This window comes from Equus przewalskii, chromosome 12, assembly GCF_037783145.1.
Source record: "Equus przewalskii isolate Varuska chromosome 12, EquPr2, whole genome shotgun sequence".
Taxonomy (NCBI): Eukaryota; Metazoa; Chordata; class Mammalia; order Perissodactyla; family Equidae; genus Equus; species Equus przewalskii.
In genome coordinates, this window is record NC_091842.1 from 14,258,067 (window position 1) to 14,279,359 (window position 21,293).

The following is a 21,293-nucleotide window of genomic DNA, read 5'->3' on the forward strand; positions in this document are numbered from 1 at the left end:
ATGTTATGGCCAGCGTGCCGTCACCAGGGGTGACCAGCTTGGACTTGAAGGGGTTGGCAGTGTGATAACATACCTCTAGGAGGTCCTCCAGCTACCTGGTGGCAGGTTAGTTACGATGGGCCCTCCTGTATTGCAGGGCTCTGCAATTTGTCCAGTTGAAGCAGACTTTTATTCCTGGATTTGATTTTACTTCTGCTTCCTGGCCTGTCAGGCCTCTGCCAGCACTGTCATCTGTCAAGTTACTGAATACATTATTCACTGTCTCACACAACATTGCTTCTGACCAAAGAATGTACTCCCCAGGCAGAGAAGAAAGGCAATGAGCTGGTGCCCAAGCAATGCAGTCTTCTCATGACTCCTGTCAGCCAGAAGCATCTGCCTTTACGGCTTGGCGGAATGGCTTACTGATGGCTCAATTACAGTGCCAGCTGGAAGATGATACATTCCAGCTTGGGCACTGTCTTTCTGAAGGCTGTGCACCAGGGTCCAAGATATGGTGCTATTTCCCCCATGGTTGGAGCACATGGGCCCAGTACAAGGAGGGGCAAGTGAGAAGGGCCTCTCTCATGAACATACCTAATGACCCATTTACGAACGTTTTACTTCCTGTACCCATAAGTCTGACTCTCTTAGGAGAGAGATTGGAATTGGAAGCTGAGACTGCCACCCACGTATTTCCTGCTATTCATTTCACTGGGAGGAAAATGGTTACCGTGCTGGCTGGGATGATTGACTGGAGTATTAAGGGGGAAATCGGGCTGCTATTACACAGTGGGGAATAGGAAAAGTACAGACAAAACTCAGGGGATCCCAGGGAAAGTCTTAGCACTCTGACCTGCAATAAAGGTAATGGAAGACGGCAGCAGCTCTGCACAGGCAGGTACACCAGATTCAGGTCACGCTAACCTTCCCGAGAGCTCTCCATTGGCTGAAGTGCTGGGAAAAGGTGAGAGAAAGTAGAATGGGCACTGGAAGAGGGAAGCATTACAGACTGGTGGAATACCAGCTACGGCCCTGTAAGCAATTCAAGCACACATCCATTCATTCGTTCATTCATTCATTCAACAAATATTTATTGAGCACCTCCTATGTGCCAAGCACTGTCTGGTCCAAGGGGCGAGTGATGAATAGAACAGGCAAAATTCCTTTTCTTCGTGGAGCTTATGCAGATAATAAACCATATAAAAGTAAAACATATTATGCTGAAGACAATAAGAAATATGGGGGGAAATAAAGGCAGAGAAAGAGAATTTGGGCTTGGAAGAGGGTTTAAACTATGTGGTCAGAGCAGGCCTCTTTGAGAAGCTGGCATTTGAATAAGGACAAGAAGCATTTGCCAGGGAGCAAGCCCCATGGATATCTCCAAGTAGAAGGGATAACGTACGCACACATGGTGTGGTGGGGACAAGCCAGGCGTGTGAAGAGGCCAGGGCTGCTGGAGTAGAGTAAGCGAGAGGGCTGGGGTCACCATCAGGGAGTCACAGGCACCTGATCAGGCATACCCTGCAGGCATGATGAGGAATTTAGTTTCCAGCTGCAGAGTACTGGAGGCCACTGGGGGTTAGGGCAGGATGCTGTTTAATGATCTGACAACCTTTTCACAGTTTGCTCTAGCTGCTGTGTTGAGAATAGACTATAGTAGGCAAGACTAGGAGCAGGCAGAGGAGGTAGGAGGTCATGACAACAATCTTAGCAAAAGTTGATGTGTTTGCATCAGGGTTTTCACAGAAAAGGTGCAGAGTGTTTGGATTCTAGATGGACTTTGAAAGTGAAACCGATGAGACCTGCTGATAGCTTTGACATAATATGAAAAAGAGAGGGGTCAAGGGGGTCCCCAAGGTTTCTGGCCTAGGCCCAGAGGTGGGAAGACTGCACAGGTTTTAGGGGGAGGTCAAGACTCACTTTAGACATAAAAGTGGCACACAGGCATACAAGTGGAGATAGAGAGGGTCAAATGGATATAAACAAGGCGCGTGGCCAATCTCAAACTGCATTGTTGTATCTTATTAATTTCCCTCCACTTTCCTCCTCTTTTTGCCTCACGTAGTGTGTAGGCTGGGAGGGTGATAGTTAAATTAACCATCTGCCTCACAGACTGTCGAATATCTAGATGGGCTCACACAGAAGTGGCGGTGAAGGAAACACCAAGCAGAGATTCTGGACGTGGAGCTGCAGGCGTGATTGACAGGAGTGTCATATGCTCCTTTTTGGTAAAGAAGTCAGAGTGTTGTCAGTTGTACCCAGAACATTGAATTATGTGAAGTGAAGGTGTTTGGAGAATACGCATAAGGGGAGCAGGGTGGCTATAGATGCTGCATTGCAGTGGACAATGGTTAGCTTCTGGTCTTTTGGCACCCATTCCACCTTCCTCCTGCTTCTTTCTGGGGAGCAACCTTTTCCAACTTATGGACCTCAGGTCTCTCTTCTGTGTAACAAGGATAATGATAATGCCTGGGCCCACGTTCCAGGTCTGCAACTTCCAGCTTTGGGGACATTAGACCAGCCTCTCAACCTGCATCTTGAAAATGAGGACTGTGACACATGAGTGAGACTCATTCTGAAACATACCAAGCATGGTCTGTGTCTGGAGCATTTGTCTGGCTCTCTTTTCACCCTGAATCTGACTTACCTTTTATTTCCCCAGTGGACATAGCTCTCACCTCTGAGCCCGATCTAGTGAACTGTGTGGGTCTTGTCCTTTTTTCCTAGCTCCAATAAAACTTTTCCATCCGACCAACATAGGATTAGACCCTGACTGCTGTCCTTTATCGGAATTCACTTTCCTGGAAGGGTCGCACAGGGTCAGGGTGAATGGAGATGTGGAGCCAAAAGTGTTTGCCAGAAAAGAGTCAGGCTGGCCAGACGAATACCCTGCCATCTGAGAAATCCAGACTATCACGAAAGCAAAGGAAGCCTGAGGTGGGTATCAGGAGCCAAAGAATGACCTAAGGGCTTAGAGATTTGGGGAGAAGGAGTTAAGAGATGTCCAGGACAATGGGTTCATGGGAGGTTAATGAGAATACATGCCAGCGCCAGAAGGAGGGTGATGCTGCTCCTGACCGGTCTTGGTGCTCTTCTCTGCACTGAGTCACATGAATAATCTGGACCCATTTAACTGCTCAGAGAGTCAAAAAACACCCATTGTCTCCATCTGAGTGGCTCTCCTGGGTCTATGATTTCGACAGTCCTCCAAAGGGAAGTATGATGCTGCCAGAAGCTTCAGATGCCACACACCCTCTGCTCAGATACTCCAAAACTGCCTCTTAGCCACAATTAGCCATGATCTTTGCACAGAGAGCTTTGGAATCTTGGCACTCACTGCTGAGAGACCAGGTTCTCCCAGTCCCGGTGCTATATTGGCCCTAGCTCAGTGCCACCCTCACTGTCCCCTCCGTCACCACCTTGGAAATGAACCATTGCTGTCAATTTCCCATCCAGAGTGACTTTCAGAGTAACACTAGGGAGCATTTTATTGAAGTTGGGAAATTGGAAAGCACTTCAATTTCTCTTGCACCAAGATTTTATTATTTCCTTTGAAGTGAATTTTCAAATATACCAGACGAGTCTCTGCTCAAATGGAAGTATGAAAATGCATGTAAAAATCAAAAAGAAGAGGGTTTTTGGTTGTCTCCTGTTTTATATCTGCCACGCCTTTGCTTGCCTGCCTTGCATTTGTTCATGGAAAGATTATCCCTGTCCATCCCCATGCAGATGGTCAAACAGAGCACCAAAATCCTGGGGACAAAGAACTCTGAGATTTGTCTTATTTCATTCACAAATTTTAGCTATTTATCCTTCAGAGATAGTGGTCATCTTAATAAAATACTGCTTATTTTTATGAACACTTTTCTCTGTGTTCTATGCTGACCATGTATTATATTTATAATCAAATAAAACAACAAGCTATTTTAATTACATACCATAGGTCTCCGCTCTGTAGAATGGAATAATAAAAAAACACTTATCTTGGACTTGGAAGTGACATTCTAGGTCATGAAGAATCCTTCCACAGCACCCCTGACAGATGAAGATCCTTTCCAGGGAAATTCTGGAGGTCAGTCAGGAGACTCTTCAGTTACCATTACCAGCCTTCTGGATCTAAGTAGAAAATGTCTCCGTGAGAGGGTCAGGCCCAAAGGCGCTCCCCCCTGGTGGTCTTCCTCAGCCCCTACTGCCTGGATATTGAGGGATCCCACAGGGGAGCCAAGGTAGGCATAGGTCTGCTCAAGCCAGGTTCCCACTGACCTAGGATGGGGTGAGCCCTGACACCTGTGCCGCCTAGAAGTCAGAGCTCTTCTGGCACACCTGGCCTGCCCGGCACTAGCAGCCAAGCACCAGCCTCAGCTGGAATCCCACTCTTCTCCTCGCTGTCCTTGCCTCAGTAGATCCAGTATTTTCGCTCTGAGTATCTTTGCTCTTCACATCTTTGCCACAAGTATTTTTGCCACAAACATTTTCACTAAATAACTAATTGGCTGTAAGGCAGTTTCTCCATAAAAGATAAAATAACAAAAAATAAAAGAGGGACATTAAAAAGAACATAATGAAACATGAAAAATGGATAACAAAATTAAAAAGATTTTATTGTGAAGTACAAAATGTTTGAATATGTTTAAAAAGTGTGTAGACTCATGACAATACTGCACAAATAACTGATTTTATTTGGTAGGTTGCACCCAAGCACTTGCCTTTGAAGTCTTTTGTTCATAGTTTTATACTTTTCGGTAGTTCTTTCGTGTGTGGATTAGTCTCCTCATTTGGCATCCATCACACTTTTTCTTTTTTGCTAAAATTTCTTCCTTCATTAAGAGAGATATCAGTTTCCAAATGCTAGGACGCATGTTTGCGACTGTGCTTTGCGTTGCATTGTGAAGCCCTCACCACTGCTGCTGTTCTTGGCATACTATCGTGTGTCTGTTGATAGACGTTTCAAAGTTCTACAGGAAATGTGGAACTAAGACATAGAATACAAAGGCAGGAGTATGTGTCAATGGAGAAATGAAATCAAACTGTCAACCAGTTGAAACCAAACTGTCAACCAGTTATTTTATCTTTTACAGCAAAATTACCTTACAGCCGATTAGTGATGTGGTGAAAATGCTTGTGGCAAAGATGTTTACAGCAAAAGTACCCCAAACCCCTGCCTCATGCCCCAATCTTTTTCAGGGTTCCAAGCCCTTCCTGGAATGCCAGCCCACCGAAATGAGATCTCCATAGTTCTGCAGCTTTTGTAGTCTTTGCAGTGCTTAATCCTGGTCTCTTCCTGGAAGCTCACTGGATCTTACTCTGAATGGAGAGAACTCACCTAATCTGGCCCAAGTCCACCCAACCACTCGCGCGCACCATGCCCCCGTCTCGCTGAAGCTGGTAAAGATGCTGCTGGTACCAGTGTCTGCTCAACAATATGTGAGCCTCTGATCACCTTTAAACACCATGTCTCAACCTCTGGGGCAAATTTCTGACACTGGTGCTGTCTCTGGGCCTTCTGCCTACAGCCTAGTGATCACTCTTGGCTGCTTCTCCTCCCCACTGACCCTGAGTGGCCACCTCTGCCTCACACATACTTGAAGCTTTTCAGATATGTGCAGACGAAATCTGATCTGTTCAGTGTTGAGTGGCACTCAATGTACTCACATTTCATTGATGTACACATCGGCAGCACTTGAAGATCATGTGCAGAGCTCATGTCTCAGCAATTCTAGACCAATCCCTGCCCAGAAATAAGACACAGCCTTCACGGCGACAGGAATGGAGACGATTCACTCTCCAGCCAGAATATCTCAAGCCAGTAGTTGTTTGAAGGCTTTGACAAGGAAGCAAGAGTAACTGGGACTTTTCCTAGCTCATTTCTTGCTATCAAACTCCTGACTCCATCCAGCTGTCATCATTTCTTGATGAGTCAGCATTTCAGAGCTAGGTTTGTTGCTCTTCCCCCATATGTAAGAAACTCCATTCTAGGCAGTAAATGAAGCCACTCCTCAATTCAAGAACCAAGGTCTTTTGTTCCCCTAGTAAGGATATTCAACTCAAAGTAAATGAATGGGAGACAGGCAGAACAAAGTTTGGAAACCCTTGGTCACTGGCAGGTGGTACAAATAATTCTCTCCCTTTACATAAGGCAGTTTAGGTGGCAACATGACAGGAAGTTCCACAAAGCCCTCTCCAGCACTAACGCTAGGGGAAGCAGGATGTTCTCGGGAAGGAGAAGAGCTGGTGTGCATTCTCCAGCAAAGAGCTACAATGAAAGTCCCTGTGGACTCACCATTTTTCACGCTCTTCACCGCAGGCGTATTTATTAAAAGAGAACTAGAGCTTGGCTGTTGGCTGAGTTAATATACAGGTTTGGAAGCTCTGATCTGCCAAGACAGGTCTGAGGAGCCCCCTCTGTGGGGTCAGGAGACCAGCAGTATATTTCAGGGAAGCAGAAGCTGTGAAACAATACTATCTCAGCCTCTTCTATGCCTTCCCCACATCGGCGCTCTCAATTAAAACTAGCCATTATTGTGTAAGTAAAATACTTTCAAAGTGAATGCTTTATATTATTCCCTCTATCCTACCCAGTTTATCTGCCTGGTCATTGTTTGTGATAAAATCTCAACCTTTATTTCTATCTAATAGGTCTCCTTTATTTGAATCCATAGTGACTGGATTTAATGGAGAGCTGGTAAAAAGCCAGGGAAAGTGATATGATGAAAATCATCTACTCAAAACCCACTGGTGCTAAATATTATCTCGAGCACAAAGATTATACATCCTAGGTCAGCATGCAATGAGCTCCATAATCTGACTCTGATGAATCTTTCCAACCACCTCTTCCATAACTTATACTTTGTATTTTGAGGCATCTTTCATTTCATCAGCCTACACTCTTCTTATTTCACCCAGGGAAATACACTTTTTATTTTTACCCCCTCCCTCAACTTCTTCTCACAAATGCTCCTTCCCAAGTCCAAATATGTGGTTTGAGAAGTGACATCCATATTCTTTCCAACTTTATGTTTTTACAAGGTCCACCCTCTCTGTAGTTGGTACAGGGTTGGGCAGCTGACCTAAGCTAGGCACCAGCATAGGATTTTAGAACTTGAACCAGAGTCTGAGTTTCTGCTTGGTAGCACACTTGGAAGGTGGGCTAACAGAAGAAGTAGAGCCATGATTCCAACCAGGAGGATAAAGACAGTCCAGAAGAATGAAAATGACAAGCTGAGAGAATCAGAGGGGGTGGAGAGTGAGTTCTGGTGATTTTCAAGCCATTTGTCCCATTTATCGTTACAACCAGCTGTACTTCTGCCTGTCCCACAATTTTGTGAGCCTTACTGTTAATTTCCATTTTTACCTGAGCTATGGCAAGTTGATCTTTTTAGTCACTTGCAACCAAAATAATTTCAATGAACACATATGCTCGATGCTGTTTCCTCTGTTTGCCTGCCTCTGTAGCTGCTGTTTCCTCTCTGAGAATCCATCCCTCACCTCTAACTCACAGAATCCTACCTTTCTTTCAAGACCCAGTTAAATGCCAAAGTCTTAATTAAAAATGGCAGCCAATATTTCCAGGCGAAGTGATCACGCTCTCTTCCGCTCTTTTGCACTCAGGACTCCTTATGGCAGTTCATTCTCCTGTATAATAAAGCTACATACGTACTTGTCTGATTGTACCACTTGTCCTCCATTAATTATAAAGTTTCCTAAGGGAAGAGACTGTGTGATCAGTGGTTTGCCAGTCCCCATAAGATCTAGCACTGGACTGTCACGTGAGAAGAAATATTCATTTAGCTTTTTCTTGAGTTGTATATCCATCTGAGTCCTCCAAGACACGGGAGGAGAGTTCTAGAAGTAGATAAGTTTCCTAATCAAGCAAATTCCATCTAACAACAGTATGTTCTAAGCATGAGTTTCAGGCTCCTGGAATAGGCACTTTACCCACAGCAAAGCCATTGGCATACAGCCTCTTTCTTCAGTTCCTGCTCAAAACAGGTATGCAAACACATCGTTTCTGCAGGGCAGCATTACCCATGGGGACCTCCCTTATGAGGTCCATTATGAGCCATTATGAGGTCATGGAATGCTGCTGCTGGTGGGCCTCCAAAGAATACTCCTCACTCAACTTTGGGACAGGATCAGGACATAGGACCAACCTAGGATCTGGAAACTAACAAGAACCAGCTATCTATAGAAATTGCTGCCCTAAGAGATCCTCGAGATTCCATAGCATGAAAGGTTAGTGGTGCAGATGAAAGATATCCCATGCTTTTGCACACTTTGTTACTTACTCCTGGAATGGCCTATTCCAACCCTTTTTCCCTGACTATTGAAATCTTTCTTATCTTTCAGGATATCCCTCAAAACCCAAGTCTCCCTTAAACATTCCCTCTGCCTCCACCATTTAAATTATTTTTAATAACTAATAATTTTTAATAATTAATAATTATTTTAATAATTTCATGCCCTCTTCTGTACCTCCTCAGTATGCTCCTTGCCCCCCTCTTGTAGCTTTCATTGATTAAGAACATACATCCCATTCTGCTTTACGTTTGTACTGCCCGAGTCTGCCTTCTCGATGAACGCACAGGCTGAAGTTTGTTCTTTTTGGTGTCCTATTTCCCAGCATGGAGCCTGGCGCAGATTAGGTGCTCAGTCAATATTTATTGTTGGCATCATCCCATAATTAGATGATGACAATGGGAAATATTTATCTTCTTGCATCTAGGTAAAACTGAACCTGATTAAGCAAGGCAGATAGGTGTGTGGTCAACTCCTCTGGCATTCCAACAGAGGGAAAATTCGTACCTTATCTCGGCAAACACTGTAACAGTGGTGTAGTTTGTTCAGTGATGATAAATATGTTTGCATTGGCATTTCGTTTTTCATCTGCTATTTGTCGCTCTTTGCTGCATTGCAAAATTCTTGAGCAGGTAGACACCATTACCTTTCTTTATACCCTTCACTGCAGCTAACGTAAGATAATAAGCAGCAGACAAGTAATAAATGCTTGATTAATTGATTGACTCAGTTAATAAACATTTCTTCAGCTTGCCACAGATATATAAAACTGCCTGCCAAAGATATATAACCCAGGACGCTTTTCTTTAAGGGCTCTGAGACCAGTTAGAGAGATACTGCATTTGATTGTAGTTTGTTTATGAATTTGATGCACAATGGAGGCATTTGCCAGGCCAAGAGGAAACAAAGGAGTGTTGAATTATGCCCTAGGAAGTGCTCCACAGAGGAGGAGGTATTTGAGCTTCATTTTGCCAACACGCTGGCCACCCAGAGGAGAAAAGATTTTGGGCAGATGGTCTCCTATGAAAATGTCAGAATTTCATACCTAAATACAGCATGGCTGTGTTTGCCTGGCAAAACCAACCCGTATAATGCCTTGCATGCTACTGAATGGGTCTCCACCCTGAATACAGCATGACGAAGTGGAGACGGCCACATATAGAGCATCAGAATGCTGGTCTAGTGCCAGCAGTGCCAGGGCAAGAGGGGCTTATCCTCTCTCTGAACCTTAGTTTCCTCATCTGTAAAATAGGTATGATAACCTCAGTTAAGTGAAAATTCCAGTATGAAAGTATTTTGAGACTCTCTTACCGTCTCTACATGAGGTTCCTTCTTTCTTTTGCTCTGGTGCAAACGCTAGAGTTATTTAGGGTTTATCAGGAGTTATTGCTTTAGTCTTATTTTATTCCTCTCCTTCAGAGAGCTCACTGCTTTCATGTTGAAAGAAAAGCCACAGCCCCATTGCTAACCCAAGGAGGAGTGGACAGAGCAACAGTATGGAAGAAGCAGTTAACATATAAAATAATGGCAAGGGGCTGAAATTGCCCCTGACTGCCCATTGCTGCTCTCGTTTTTATAGTCTATTAAAACCTACAATCACTGTAATGTTTATGCATTATTAGGGAGATAAATTGCATAATTTTCATTTTGCAATTTAAATGTAATTATGATCTCACTAATGACTAAAACCTGAATTTGCTAGACTATCAGTTTTTCTAACCCTTGCCAAAATTATAGGTAATTACTTAAGGTTTACAATAATTATAAGTCCATCTCTTAAATAATTAATGTGCACTTTCATAGTACAAAGCAGCTAGTAATCAAACGACCTCCGCTTACACTGCAAACCCATGCAATTAGGTCTATTGTGTAGGTTTGTGGAAATATACCCATTTGCGAGAGTCCTTTCAGTTGACAAGCTGAAACACACGGTTGCTGCGTGTTATAGCATTAAATAAGGGAGAATTCCCCTGCTGCTATAAGGCTGGGAGAAGAAAGTGATCCACAAAATGGTGGGAGATTCAATAGGAATCTACACAATACTATTTGTAGCTGGTGGGAGTTGAGTTGAGGAGGGGAGGGAAGTGCGGAATGCTTTCAGTGCTGCACTTGGGGAAATGGGAAACGATCTAGTTTTCACAAAGGGACTAGGTGTTGGGGCTTGGAGGATTATCACCTGCCTTCTAGTCCCTCTTCTTCTTTAGAGGACATGCCAATTCCATCACATAGCAAACATAGAACATCGTGCCGGGCTTTGAAGACACACAGGGATAAATAAGGTGAGGTTTCTGCCCTTGAGAAATTAACCCGCCAATGTGTGTTATGAGATAGGCAAATCAAGTTAGAATATACTCTAAGTGCCATGATTTTCTACAAGTACTGGCAGATATGAGAGCACTGAGCCATGAATAGTGTTTCTCACTAATTATTATTCTACTCACAAAGAGCTTCTAAAGGTTCCTGAGACTGGACTGGGACAGTAAAGAACATTCCAGGGGCCATAAACCCTCACGCTCCCACTCCTGCCCCAGGGTTATGGTTCACGGTGAGTCAGAGCAATGATGATCATCTCCTGGTTACAATGGCAAGTGTCTTGGACTTGGGAAACACTGGAACATGAGTTCCTGGAGTCATCCCCTTCTCAACATTCTGTATTCACTATTTTCCTCCTCTACTCCTTCTATCCTAATCATGCTCAGCTCCACACCTGTCTCCTCCAAGAAATTTTCTCCAAATACTACAGAGCACCTTGACTTTTCCCTCTTCGCAGAAAATTTAAACTATTTGAAACATGTTGTGATGTTTATCTTTATGTGTTCACTTGGCTGGGCCGTGATGCACAGATACGTGGCCAAAAATTATTCCCTGTACTTCTGAGGGGTGTTTTGGGATGAAATAAATATTTAAATCAGTGGACTTTGAAAAGCAGATTGTCCCCCCTAATGTGGGTGGGCTTCCTCCAACCTGTTGAAGACCTTAACAGAATAAAGACTGACCTCTCTCCAGCAAGAGGGACTTCTGAAGCACACAGCCTTTGGACTTGAACCCCAACATAGTCTCTTCACCGGGTCTCCAGCCTGACATCCCACCTTGCAGATTTCAGATTTGCCAGCCTCCATAATAGCATGAGCCAATTCTTCAAAGTAAATTTCTCTCCATGTACATTCATAAAATATATATAATTTTATGTTATATTATTAATTAATATATTATATATTATTAACTCTATATTATATAGAGTTATAAATTCACACACATCTTATTGGTTCTGTTTTTCTGGAGAACTCTGACTAATACAGAGGTTTCAGTTTAATGTTAGTAAACTTATCTATAGTCTCCTGCTCTGGGAAGAATTTGGACCCTGCATCTCTAAGGCCTTGCCCTTGGCCAGCCGAATCCTCATCCCTTCAGTAAATGACCCTAATATGGGCTTAAAATGATCCCATCTCTTCTTCTTTAGAGGACATGCCAATTCCATCACATACACTCTGGAAAAACCAAATACCTTTAGGACTCAAAGCTTGGATTGAATAATCAAGTCATTTTGGGGAACAGAGGAAAAAAAGTGAGATAGAAAGCATTGCCCAGTGCCTGCCCAGATGGCCTCAGGCTTCATGTATGTGTGTTCTCACAGAACTGTGGCATTTTTCAATTATAGCACTCCTCACAATGTATCAATTTTGAAGAGTACTATTTGTCTCTTATCCCTCTCCCTGTAGGGCTATAAAACTCCAGGAGTATAGCGACCAACCATATCTGCAGTCAACTCAATGGTTCAATAAATACGTTCTGTGTAAATGACCAATCAATTCCATCAAAATGGTCAGGGTGAAGATCTGTGGTGACATTTCTTTTTAATGATCCAATTCAAACATGAACCTGCCTCCACCATCCTCACAATTTCCCTCTATCCAAGCCACTGAAATGCCAGCCAATCTGACCTTATAGAAGAACAACCATCACAGAACCCATCTGATCTGGTTTATCTTCTCTCATCCACACTCTTGAGTCTTAACTAACGGGCTGGGTGGGGTTCAGTCCATGGAGGACACATTTGCCTGAGCAGAAGTGACCTGAGTCATGAGTGACCCACGGCCCTGTATGTGAAGGATGCTCTTCCTGAACCATGTTGATCAGGTCTTTCCGGTAGACTAAGGACAACCTTAAAAAGAAGCAGAGGGGGTAACTATCCAATGAGGTGACATTTGGGGATCCTGGCTGCCGTCCTCTCTAGTACCTTCATGACAAAAGTGTTTTCAAATCAGTCACTAAGGTGCACCTCTTCTACATGCCAGAATCGGGGAGAGGGGAGAAGACATCTACGAAGACATTCCTTTTCATTTCCACTTTTTAGAACTGTCTATCCTTCAGTGATTTGTGTAGTATCATGTGTGCCAGGGAGGTTTGTAGGGTGTTATCAGTACCCCTCCTTTGGATTTCTGTTAGAATTTGTTATTTTATGTCCTTGTTCTTATCTGATTCTGGAGCAGAGTGTGACAGCAGACGGCAGTTGTGAAAGGGGTGATCATGCTTTCTGTTTCTTGTTATCCCAGCAATGCATCCTCTGATGACAAGGAGGGCATCTGTTCGGAAAGTGAAAACTGGGCAAGAGCAAGCAGGGTCATCCAGAGGAGACCCCTCTTCAGGCACCGGAACCCCAACTCCAGCCTGACATTTAAGAGGACCCTGTGCTTAGCACAGAGGCTATGGGAGGCACATTAAAAAGGTGAGACCAGGGGCTGGCCCCATGGCCGAGTGGTTAAGTTTGCGCGCTCCACTGCAGGCGGCCCAGTGTTTCGTTGGTTCGAATCCTGGGCGCGGACACGGCACTGCTTATCAAACCACGCTGAGGCAGCATCCCACATACCACAACTAGAAGGACCCACAACGAAGAATATACAACTATGTACCGGGGGGTTTTGGGGAGAAAAAGGAAAAAATAAAATCTTTAAAAAAAAAGAAAAAGTGAGACGAGGGGCCAACCCCGTGGCCAGGTGGTTAAGCTCGCACGCTCTGCTTCGGCGGCCCAGCGTTTCACTGGTTCAGATCCTGGGCCCAGGCATGGCACCACTCATCAGGCCATGTTGAGGCGGCGTCCCACATGCCACAACTAGAAGGACCCACAACTAAAAATTCACAACTACGTACTGGGGGAATTTGGGGAGAAAAAGCAAAAAAAAAAAATATTGGCAAGTTGTTAGCTCAAGTGCCAATCTTTAAAAAAAAAAAAAGTGAGAGCAGAAAGCCTCCTTCTTGGGCTGCCTAAGCTGAGAGGCAATCATGCCAGCTTGAAGCAAAGAAAGGAAAGTCTAGGACCCTGGAGAGAAGTGACTGACTGTGAGACCCAAACATGGGCTTCCATATGGTGGCTTCACCTTCCTCACTTGGTGAAGTTATGGAGTCCTTGATGGGATGCAGTGTGATATGGTAGACTCTATCTCTTCCGAAAAAAACAAAACTAAAAACAATATTCACTGATATTCAGGGAGTTGAGTTTGAATTCCAGCCCAAGTCCTCCGCTCATTACTGTGTCTTCCTAGCAAAGTCATTTTCTCTCTCTGGCCTCACTTTTGAAAAAGTAGGAGTTAAAAGGCTCTAGTCCTGGCAGTCTTTGATTCTAAGATCTGGCTCTTTACTCCAGAACTTCCAATAAAGGGTGGAGATTTACATTTCTTACCTGTAGTCAACAGCTCAGTAAAACATCTAGTCTTTTGCAGCAAGGAAATGTCATGTCTCCGCCCTGCCATGTTGGGGATTTGCAGGATGTCAGAGTGGAGGATTAGCCCAAAATCCGCAGTTTCTGGAGAAGCCATCCAATACCTTCTCAAAATCCCCCAGAGCACCTTTGGTTGCACCCCCACCCTCTTCTGCACAAATGGCAGCCCCATGCCAGTTGCTCTCAAAGGGATGCTTGACAGATTCCATCTCCTCTGACAACAGAGCTCTGCACTGGCATCGCTGAAGTTTAGAAATCCGTGGGAGGAAACCTTATCCATGCTGTTACCTTCACACCTCATCACCCTCCAACAAAGGGTCTGACTCAAAGGACAACACAGACTGTAGCAGGAAATTGTCTTCTGAGATGAATCAAATTTCTCATCACTCGGTATGTCACTCCGCAGTGGGAATCAGCCCCCTTGAATCTGCAATGTGATGGCATATCAAGACCCATGGAGCATCTCCCTCCTGAGTTAGAGGCGTGAAACCCATCAGCCCCTGGCTGCTCCAGTCCCACCCAAACTCATATCAAAGATCTGAAAACGAGCTCGCCCCCAGTTACCCCACCTCTTACCAGTCTTCCCCTGGGAAGCATGAGCCTATTGCCTGTATCCAAAACCAAGTTTTTTGGCCCAAACAAGCCACTGCTTCTTGCCTGACATCACCCCAAGTAGTTACAAGGCCCGGAGGACCCTATCTCAAGAGCCCACCAGCTACGGAAGAACAGATATCAATACGAACACTGTTTACTGCAAGCCTGGGCTGACTGTAGCTCTTCAAACATTTGTGTGGACTACTGGTCCCTCTCTCCGGGGGAACTTCTGGCCAGGTTTGTCCCTATCATTCTCCCTCTTCTTCAAACCCTGAATGCCAAAGTTGTATTTGCTATTCGCAAGCCCAACAAAAAAATGGCATCTCTAGGCTATGTAACTTCTCCCGTGTAGCAGCATAAGAAGGCAACCATGATTTCTTGTCAAGAGGAGATTAATTTTAAACCTCCACCAGGTTCTGCATGAAATAGTTGATACTTTCACTGTGCACTTCTATTTATTTTATAAAAGAAGACATAGCAGACCAACTGGGAAAATCCCAGGGAATAGACTACCACTGATTATAGGAATGGATGAGATTATTCTCATGCATACAGCTGGAAAACAGGTCTCTTGTGTTCTCTGAGCCTGTTACAGAAATTGTAATCCAAGTCACAACATTTTCTGAGAAATTCTTGTATATGTCTTCAAAGAATAAGAAAATGTTTCCAGGGACATTTAACTCTAGAGCCTCTGCAAGTGAACCAATCATTTTAAACAGTATCCTTAGTTGACAGAAAGAAAGGGATAGCTTCTTCCTTTACCCAACCTCCTCGTTCTTCTCATGGGTGGAGGTGCAAAGAGAATGTAAAACTGCTTTTATTCTCAATTGACTGTAATGGGGATGCTAAAGATAAATTAGAGAATCACTTTTAAAAGTAAGTGAGTTGTCTTCATTGTCTTTTTCCAGCCCCATTTCAGTTGTTTCTACTGCAGCCCACTGCCCCATGCTAACAGACCTTCCTGCTCTGCTCCTTCTTTGCAACTCCAGTGACCTTGGTGGGGTCAAGCCTCTCTAGGCTTGGGTTTCCTTCTCAGATGGCTGAAAAAGCAGCCCTCATTCCAGTTTGCCATCATGGGCCTATGATGGCCACCATGGTGGTCTCCTCAAAGATGCTGGCTGTCAGTACCAGGTGTCAAGACTTCCGGAGCTGCTAGAAAATCAAGATATGGTGTCGAAAGAGCAGCACTAGAGCCTGTGCCGAGTTCAGGAGTGACTCTGCTTCTGGACACCAGGTCATTTCCAGAGCACCTCTCTCCTTCTCTCTCTCCCCTCCTGCACGGGAGCCTACACCTTCCTGTCTGCTGCCCAGTGGGTAGCTTTTCATCCAGTAAAATCAAGTTTTCCTTCAAGGTATTTAATGACAGATTGGCTTGGAATAGCAAGCCAAGCCATTGATGCCTGTTTCTGAACGTGACCAACAAATCTCTATCTCTGTCAAAGTCTAAACGCAGCTACTTCCAGCCAATTTTGCATTCTCACACGAAGGAGTGTGATGGGGAGAATCAAGGATCAATTCTGGAATCTTCTTTACTGTGCTCCCTGTTGGGTAGTAGGCACTGTGTACAGAGGGTCCGGGCAGGGAGTCATTAACACGTGCTGTGTGTCCACAACAGGGCCAAGTACTTTCCCCGGCTTCAAATGCAGCCTTCCACTTTAGTCCGGAAGAAAGTAATCTGTTTCAGAGTTGGTTTTTCAGGGCAATGCTAAATGGAAAAAATATCAGCAGGGCTGGTTGTGGGGGAGGCTGGGGGAAAGCTGTGATAGCAAGGCCTGCAGACCCCACCCTCAACCAGGAGGAGGGTGTCATCTTCTATTGCATTTAATTAAACTTAACTCTACATTCAGTTTCTAAATTGTGACATTTAAAATTTTAAACAAGATGTAAAACATTTTCATTTTGTCATAAAAAAGTGTCAATCTTTATAAGAAATAGAAACATTCCCCCCACCGTCACCCCTCCCAAGAACTCTGTCACTGTCCCTTTAATTAGGTGCTCATTAATAAATCTATCTTGTTCTCAAATCCCCACACACTTGGTACAGTAGTTCATTAGCGCAGGAAGAGGCAATTTAGATTTCCTCAGATAATAGCATCTGTCGCTAATCAAATTAAGGCAGGATGTGCAAATGTATCCAAAACCGGACAAGCTGGTGTGGAGGAGGGGAGAGAAGGGTCAGGACAGAAAAGATCATCTTTAAAATTACAGTCCCGCATCCTCACTCAATGAGGCAGTCCTGGTGTCAGGAATCTTGCTTTATTTTCCCTATGAAAACATTTTTATTGATCACAACATCCATGTTGACACGGGGCCTGTCAAATTTGTCACTGTACCTAAAAGCAATAGAAAGTCACTACCAACAGACTCTCTGAAATCTGTTCATTCATTTATTCACACAGTTAGTATTGACTGAGCACCCATTCTGTTGCCTTGTGCCAGGTCTTGGAGATGTGGAAGGAGAAGAAAGACACAGGGAAGGTATTCTGAATTCTGTGTCCCTCGACATGAAGTCAGATGGGACCACACACATGCCCACCTCTGGCTGCCACCATAGCCACCACCACCACACACTCAGTTATTCATTCGTTCAGTGAGCAAGTACTGTGAGCCAGACACCCCAGGGAGCTTCCAGTAGGCGAGTGGGGAGACCAGCTGTCCACCAAAAGGCGGTAAAGGTGCTGTGAAGACAACAAAGCAGGAGAATGAAATAGATCGAGAGGGGCGTGGAGCAGTGAGGGTGCTGATCTCATGGGGGGATCGGAAAGATTTCTGAGAAGACGAGCTTCGAGAAGAGACCATAATCAAGTGAGGGAGCGAACTACAAGATCTGAGAGTCATGCCGAGATCTGCAAAAAGACCCTACAAACTATAGGTGAGAGGCAGAGCAAAGGCAGCCTGGCCTTCGAGACTGCACTGCCCCGCAGTACCATCCTGCCCATCTGCCCTTCCCATCTGTGAGGACATGGCTAGACCTGGAGGGCATTATGCTGAGTGAAATAAGTCAGACAGAGAAAGGCAAACACTATATGATCTCCCTTATATGTGGAATCTAAAAAAATGCCAAACTCATAGATAAAGATTGAGCAGTAACAGATTGGTGATTGCCAGAGGTGGGGGCTGGGAGGTGGGTGAAATGGGTGAAGGGAGTCAAAAGGTACAAACCTCCAATTATAAAATAAATAAGTCCTGGGGATGTAATGTACAGTGTGGTGACCATAATTAATAATATTATATTTTATATTTGAAAGTTGCTAAGACAGTAAATCTTAAAGATCTTAAAAGTTCTCATCTCAAGAAAAAATAATTGTAACCATGTGTGGTGATGGATGTTAACCAGATTTATTGTGGTGATCATTTTGTGATGTATACAAATATTGAATCATTATGTTGCACACCTGAAACTAATATAATGCTGTATGTCAATTATATCTCAATAAAACGAATAAATGAGGCAACTGGTGATACGCAGTGTTAGTCTCATGACCCCCCGGGCAGCGTCCAGGAAGCCAAAGTCTTTGGGTTCCAGGCAGAGTACGGTTGCAAAGCTGAAACTTAAAGGACCAAGGAGCCACATTGAGGCTGGAGAAGAAGCAGGAGAACACAGTGATCCAGAATCTCAGTGAGGAGAGTCATTCCAGACAGAAGGTGTGAGTAACTGTGGCAGCTGCTGCTAAAACTTTGAGTCAAGTGAGCAAAGAGAGGTGACCACTGGAGCTGGCACAATGAAGAGCATTGCTGAATTGGGCAAGAACAGTTTCTGTGGGCAGTAGAGACAAAAACCTGATTGTTGTGAGTTGAAGAGAAACTGTGAGAGAGATAAGTGGAGACAGCCAATAGAAACAGCGTTGCTAAGGAGTTTGTCTGTAAAAGGGAGCAGAGACCTGGGCTGGGAGCCAAAGGAGAACTTAGGCCCTAGGGAGGGAATTTTTTAAAAGAAGTGAGCTCTTACAATATCTTCAAAAGCTGATAGTAATGGCTCTGGAAAGAGGGAGAAAGTAAACAATGAAGAAAACATGATAATTGCAGGAGGGGAGTGTGTTCAAGTGGTGACATTCGTCTTAGATAGTGCAAGACCATGTCATCCACTCTGTAAAGAGGGAAGGCAGAGAATGTGTGTAAAATGCAGCCGGGCAGGTAGATTACATGGTGGCAAGGTCAGGCAGTGCTCCCATGGCTTCTATTTTGTCAGTGAAATATGATGCCGAACCACTCTGAGGAAGAGAGGGTGTGAGAGGTTAGGGGATGTGAGAGAATTGACTCTGGAAATCTAATAGGACACCTGAGCAGTGCTGAGGTTCAACTTGAGAATGTAGTCATAAATTTAAAGGGAAAGCTGTCAACCCTGTAGAATGGTTTTCTCTGGCTATGTTCAGTGGCTAGGCACAGGGGGGAGGTTGAAATTTGAGCTGGGGGCAGTTAGGATGGTGGGAAGTAAAAGAGGGGATAGTTAAGGATGTGTGCAAGGGAGGGATGATAAGAATGGAGCATGGGATCTAAGCTGCGCCAGGAATGAAGTGAATACACATGGCGGTAGAACAGAAAAGTCAATAGATTAGAGGACCCAATGGTGTCAAAATTGGGGTATGAGAGGAAGTGAGCAGGAAACATGGTGATGGTCGCCATGGTGATGGTTGCCCTCTGCAGGTGGAAATCATGTGTCTTAGTGGTAACACGGAGACCTGTCATTGTCTTGTCCATGTACTAGAGCTAGTCGAGGATAAAAGATGAGACCAAGACAAATGGAGTCCTAGGAAGTTATTGACTAATGTAGGAAACCCTAACAGATCAACTTTGACTGACCTCCACTAAGAATGTAGGATAAAAACCAAAATAAGTTGAACCAGGAACAATGAGTTTAATCTGAGGGCAAGAACTTGGTACAAATTGGGAATTGAAAGCACATCCAGAGCAGAGAATTGAATCTAGAAGTGAGTAGAAATCAGAGGGTATGGAAGGAGCACGTAGTCCAGATGTGTCTATATGTAGACCTGTCAATACACAAAGGCCCAGACAGAATATTCTGGATTTGCCAGTGTCTATGCAGCTTCCATACTTAGGCGTCTCTGCCCTTGGATCTCAAAGGCACGTAGTGTGTCTTTTGACAACAGTAAGGTGTCACAGTCCCGTGGAAGGTGAACAATATGGTGAGTTAGAGATAGTAGGTCAATGCCCACTGGGCTATGAGAAAGTTAAGGTGATTAAGCAGTATAAGAGCTGTTAGGAACACCAGGTTCTAGACCCCCTCTGCCACAAAATAATTAATAATGATATAACTTCAGCAGATCCAATAGCTGCCAAACAATGTCGGGAGACATTATGGTCTAGAATAGTGTACTTCAAATATTAACGTACATAACAATTACCTGGCAAGTTTGTTAACGTTCAGGCTTCTGGGCCTGGCAATTCTTATTTAACGTGTCAGAAATGGAACCTGTGCATTTCATTTTTACCCAGCTCCCAGGTGATGAGATGCTGCTACACACTGGACTACACTTTGAGTAGCGCTTGTCAAGGAGGAATGATGGGATAAAAAAGAGGAATCCAGAGCGTAAGTTGTTAAAAGACCCCAAAACAAGGAGAGCCTGAAGGTCATTACTCGGGGCTTCACAATTTGCTTGTGAAGTCGGACTGAAGTCGGACTTTGTGGGAAGGTAACCATCCTTTCCCAACTGAGGGTAAAGTTGAATCACGAAGGCCTGGCATAGCACGGTGAGAAGTTTGGACTGCTTCCTCCAGGCAATAATTTTTGAGAGTGGAAGTGTTGACGGAATGAGAATAATGTTGTAGGAATATTCTTTTGGCAGCAGATTGCAGAAAAGACTGGAGCCAGCCTAAGGAAGACTAGACTGAAGGTTATTGCTCACTGAAAAATGGGAGGATTATGCAAAGGCTTAGGAGAGAGCGGTCAAGGGAAAAAGGATAGTGAGGGGGAACCTGGAAATGACGGGGAGGAACAGCATAGCTGAATGACAAGTTACTGCAAAGGGAAGAGCTTAGGATGACGCTGAGGCTTATTGACCTTCTAGTGACAGGATTAGAGAAAAATCACCAGAAATATATCTTCTTCTATTTGGGCATGGAATGATGGTTGATAGAGTCTTACTTTGCAAGTCAGAATCGGAGACAAGCATCATGAAGGTAACTTGCAAAGAACTTGTGGCTTTTCAAGTAAGAAACAGAACAGTTACTTAAAATAAAGCCCCACAAAATTACCAGTTTCACAGTTATCCATTCATGGTGGAGAATGGTTTTCTGACATGATTATCATATCCACAAACGTCATGACCTATCCTTAGAGGTTAGAAATGTAAAAGTCAGAGCTAGGCTTGTTCTGTGGTGAGTCTGGAGCGTACAGGAAGAGCTCTGCTTGGTTCTGATTTGATGGGGGACTCCACGTGCACGGTGGCTCGGAGCGGTGCAGGAAGGGGCTGCTTCGTTTGCTCCCTTCCTACATTTTGTTCTGACTAAACAGACAGTGAAGTAGAGTGGAACAAGCCCTGGGGTGGGCTCAGGAGACCTCGCTTGGGAACATGGTGGGTCATTACCTATGTAGCTCAGAGCCCTATTCACAAGGGAATTCGCTTCCGAGGCTCCCAGGTAGCTTCCAGAGCCGACAACACACATGTACCTAGTGCTGGACTTCTAGCATGGTCACTGCTGTCTTAGTGGGTACTCCCTTCCAAACACGGCCTTTCTCTCCAGAGCA

At 44.4% G+C, this 21,293-nt stretch overlaps 1 long non-coding RNA gene across 1 annotated transcript; it reads left to right on the plus strand.

Moving 5' to 3' along the window:
- Nucleotides 1–8,086: 8,086 nt before the first annotated feature.
- On the plus strand, nucleotides 8,087–20,799 carry LOC103549932 (uncharacterized). Its single transcript, XR_544643.2, has 2 exons — nucleotides 8,087–8,214; nucleotides 20,042–20,799. It is a non-coding gene; the product is annotated as an uncharacterized lncRNA (long non-coding RNA).
- The last annotated feature ends 494 nt before the right edge of the window (nucleotides 20,800–21,293 follow it).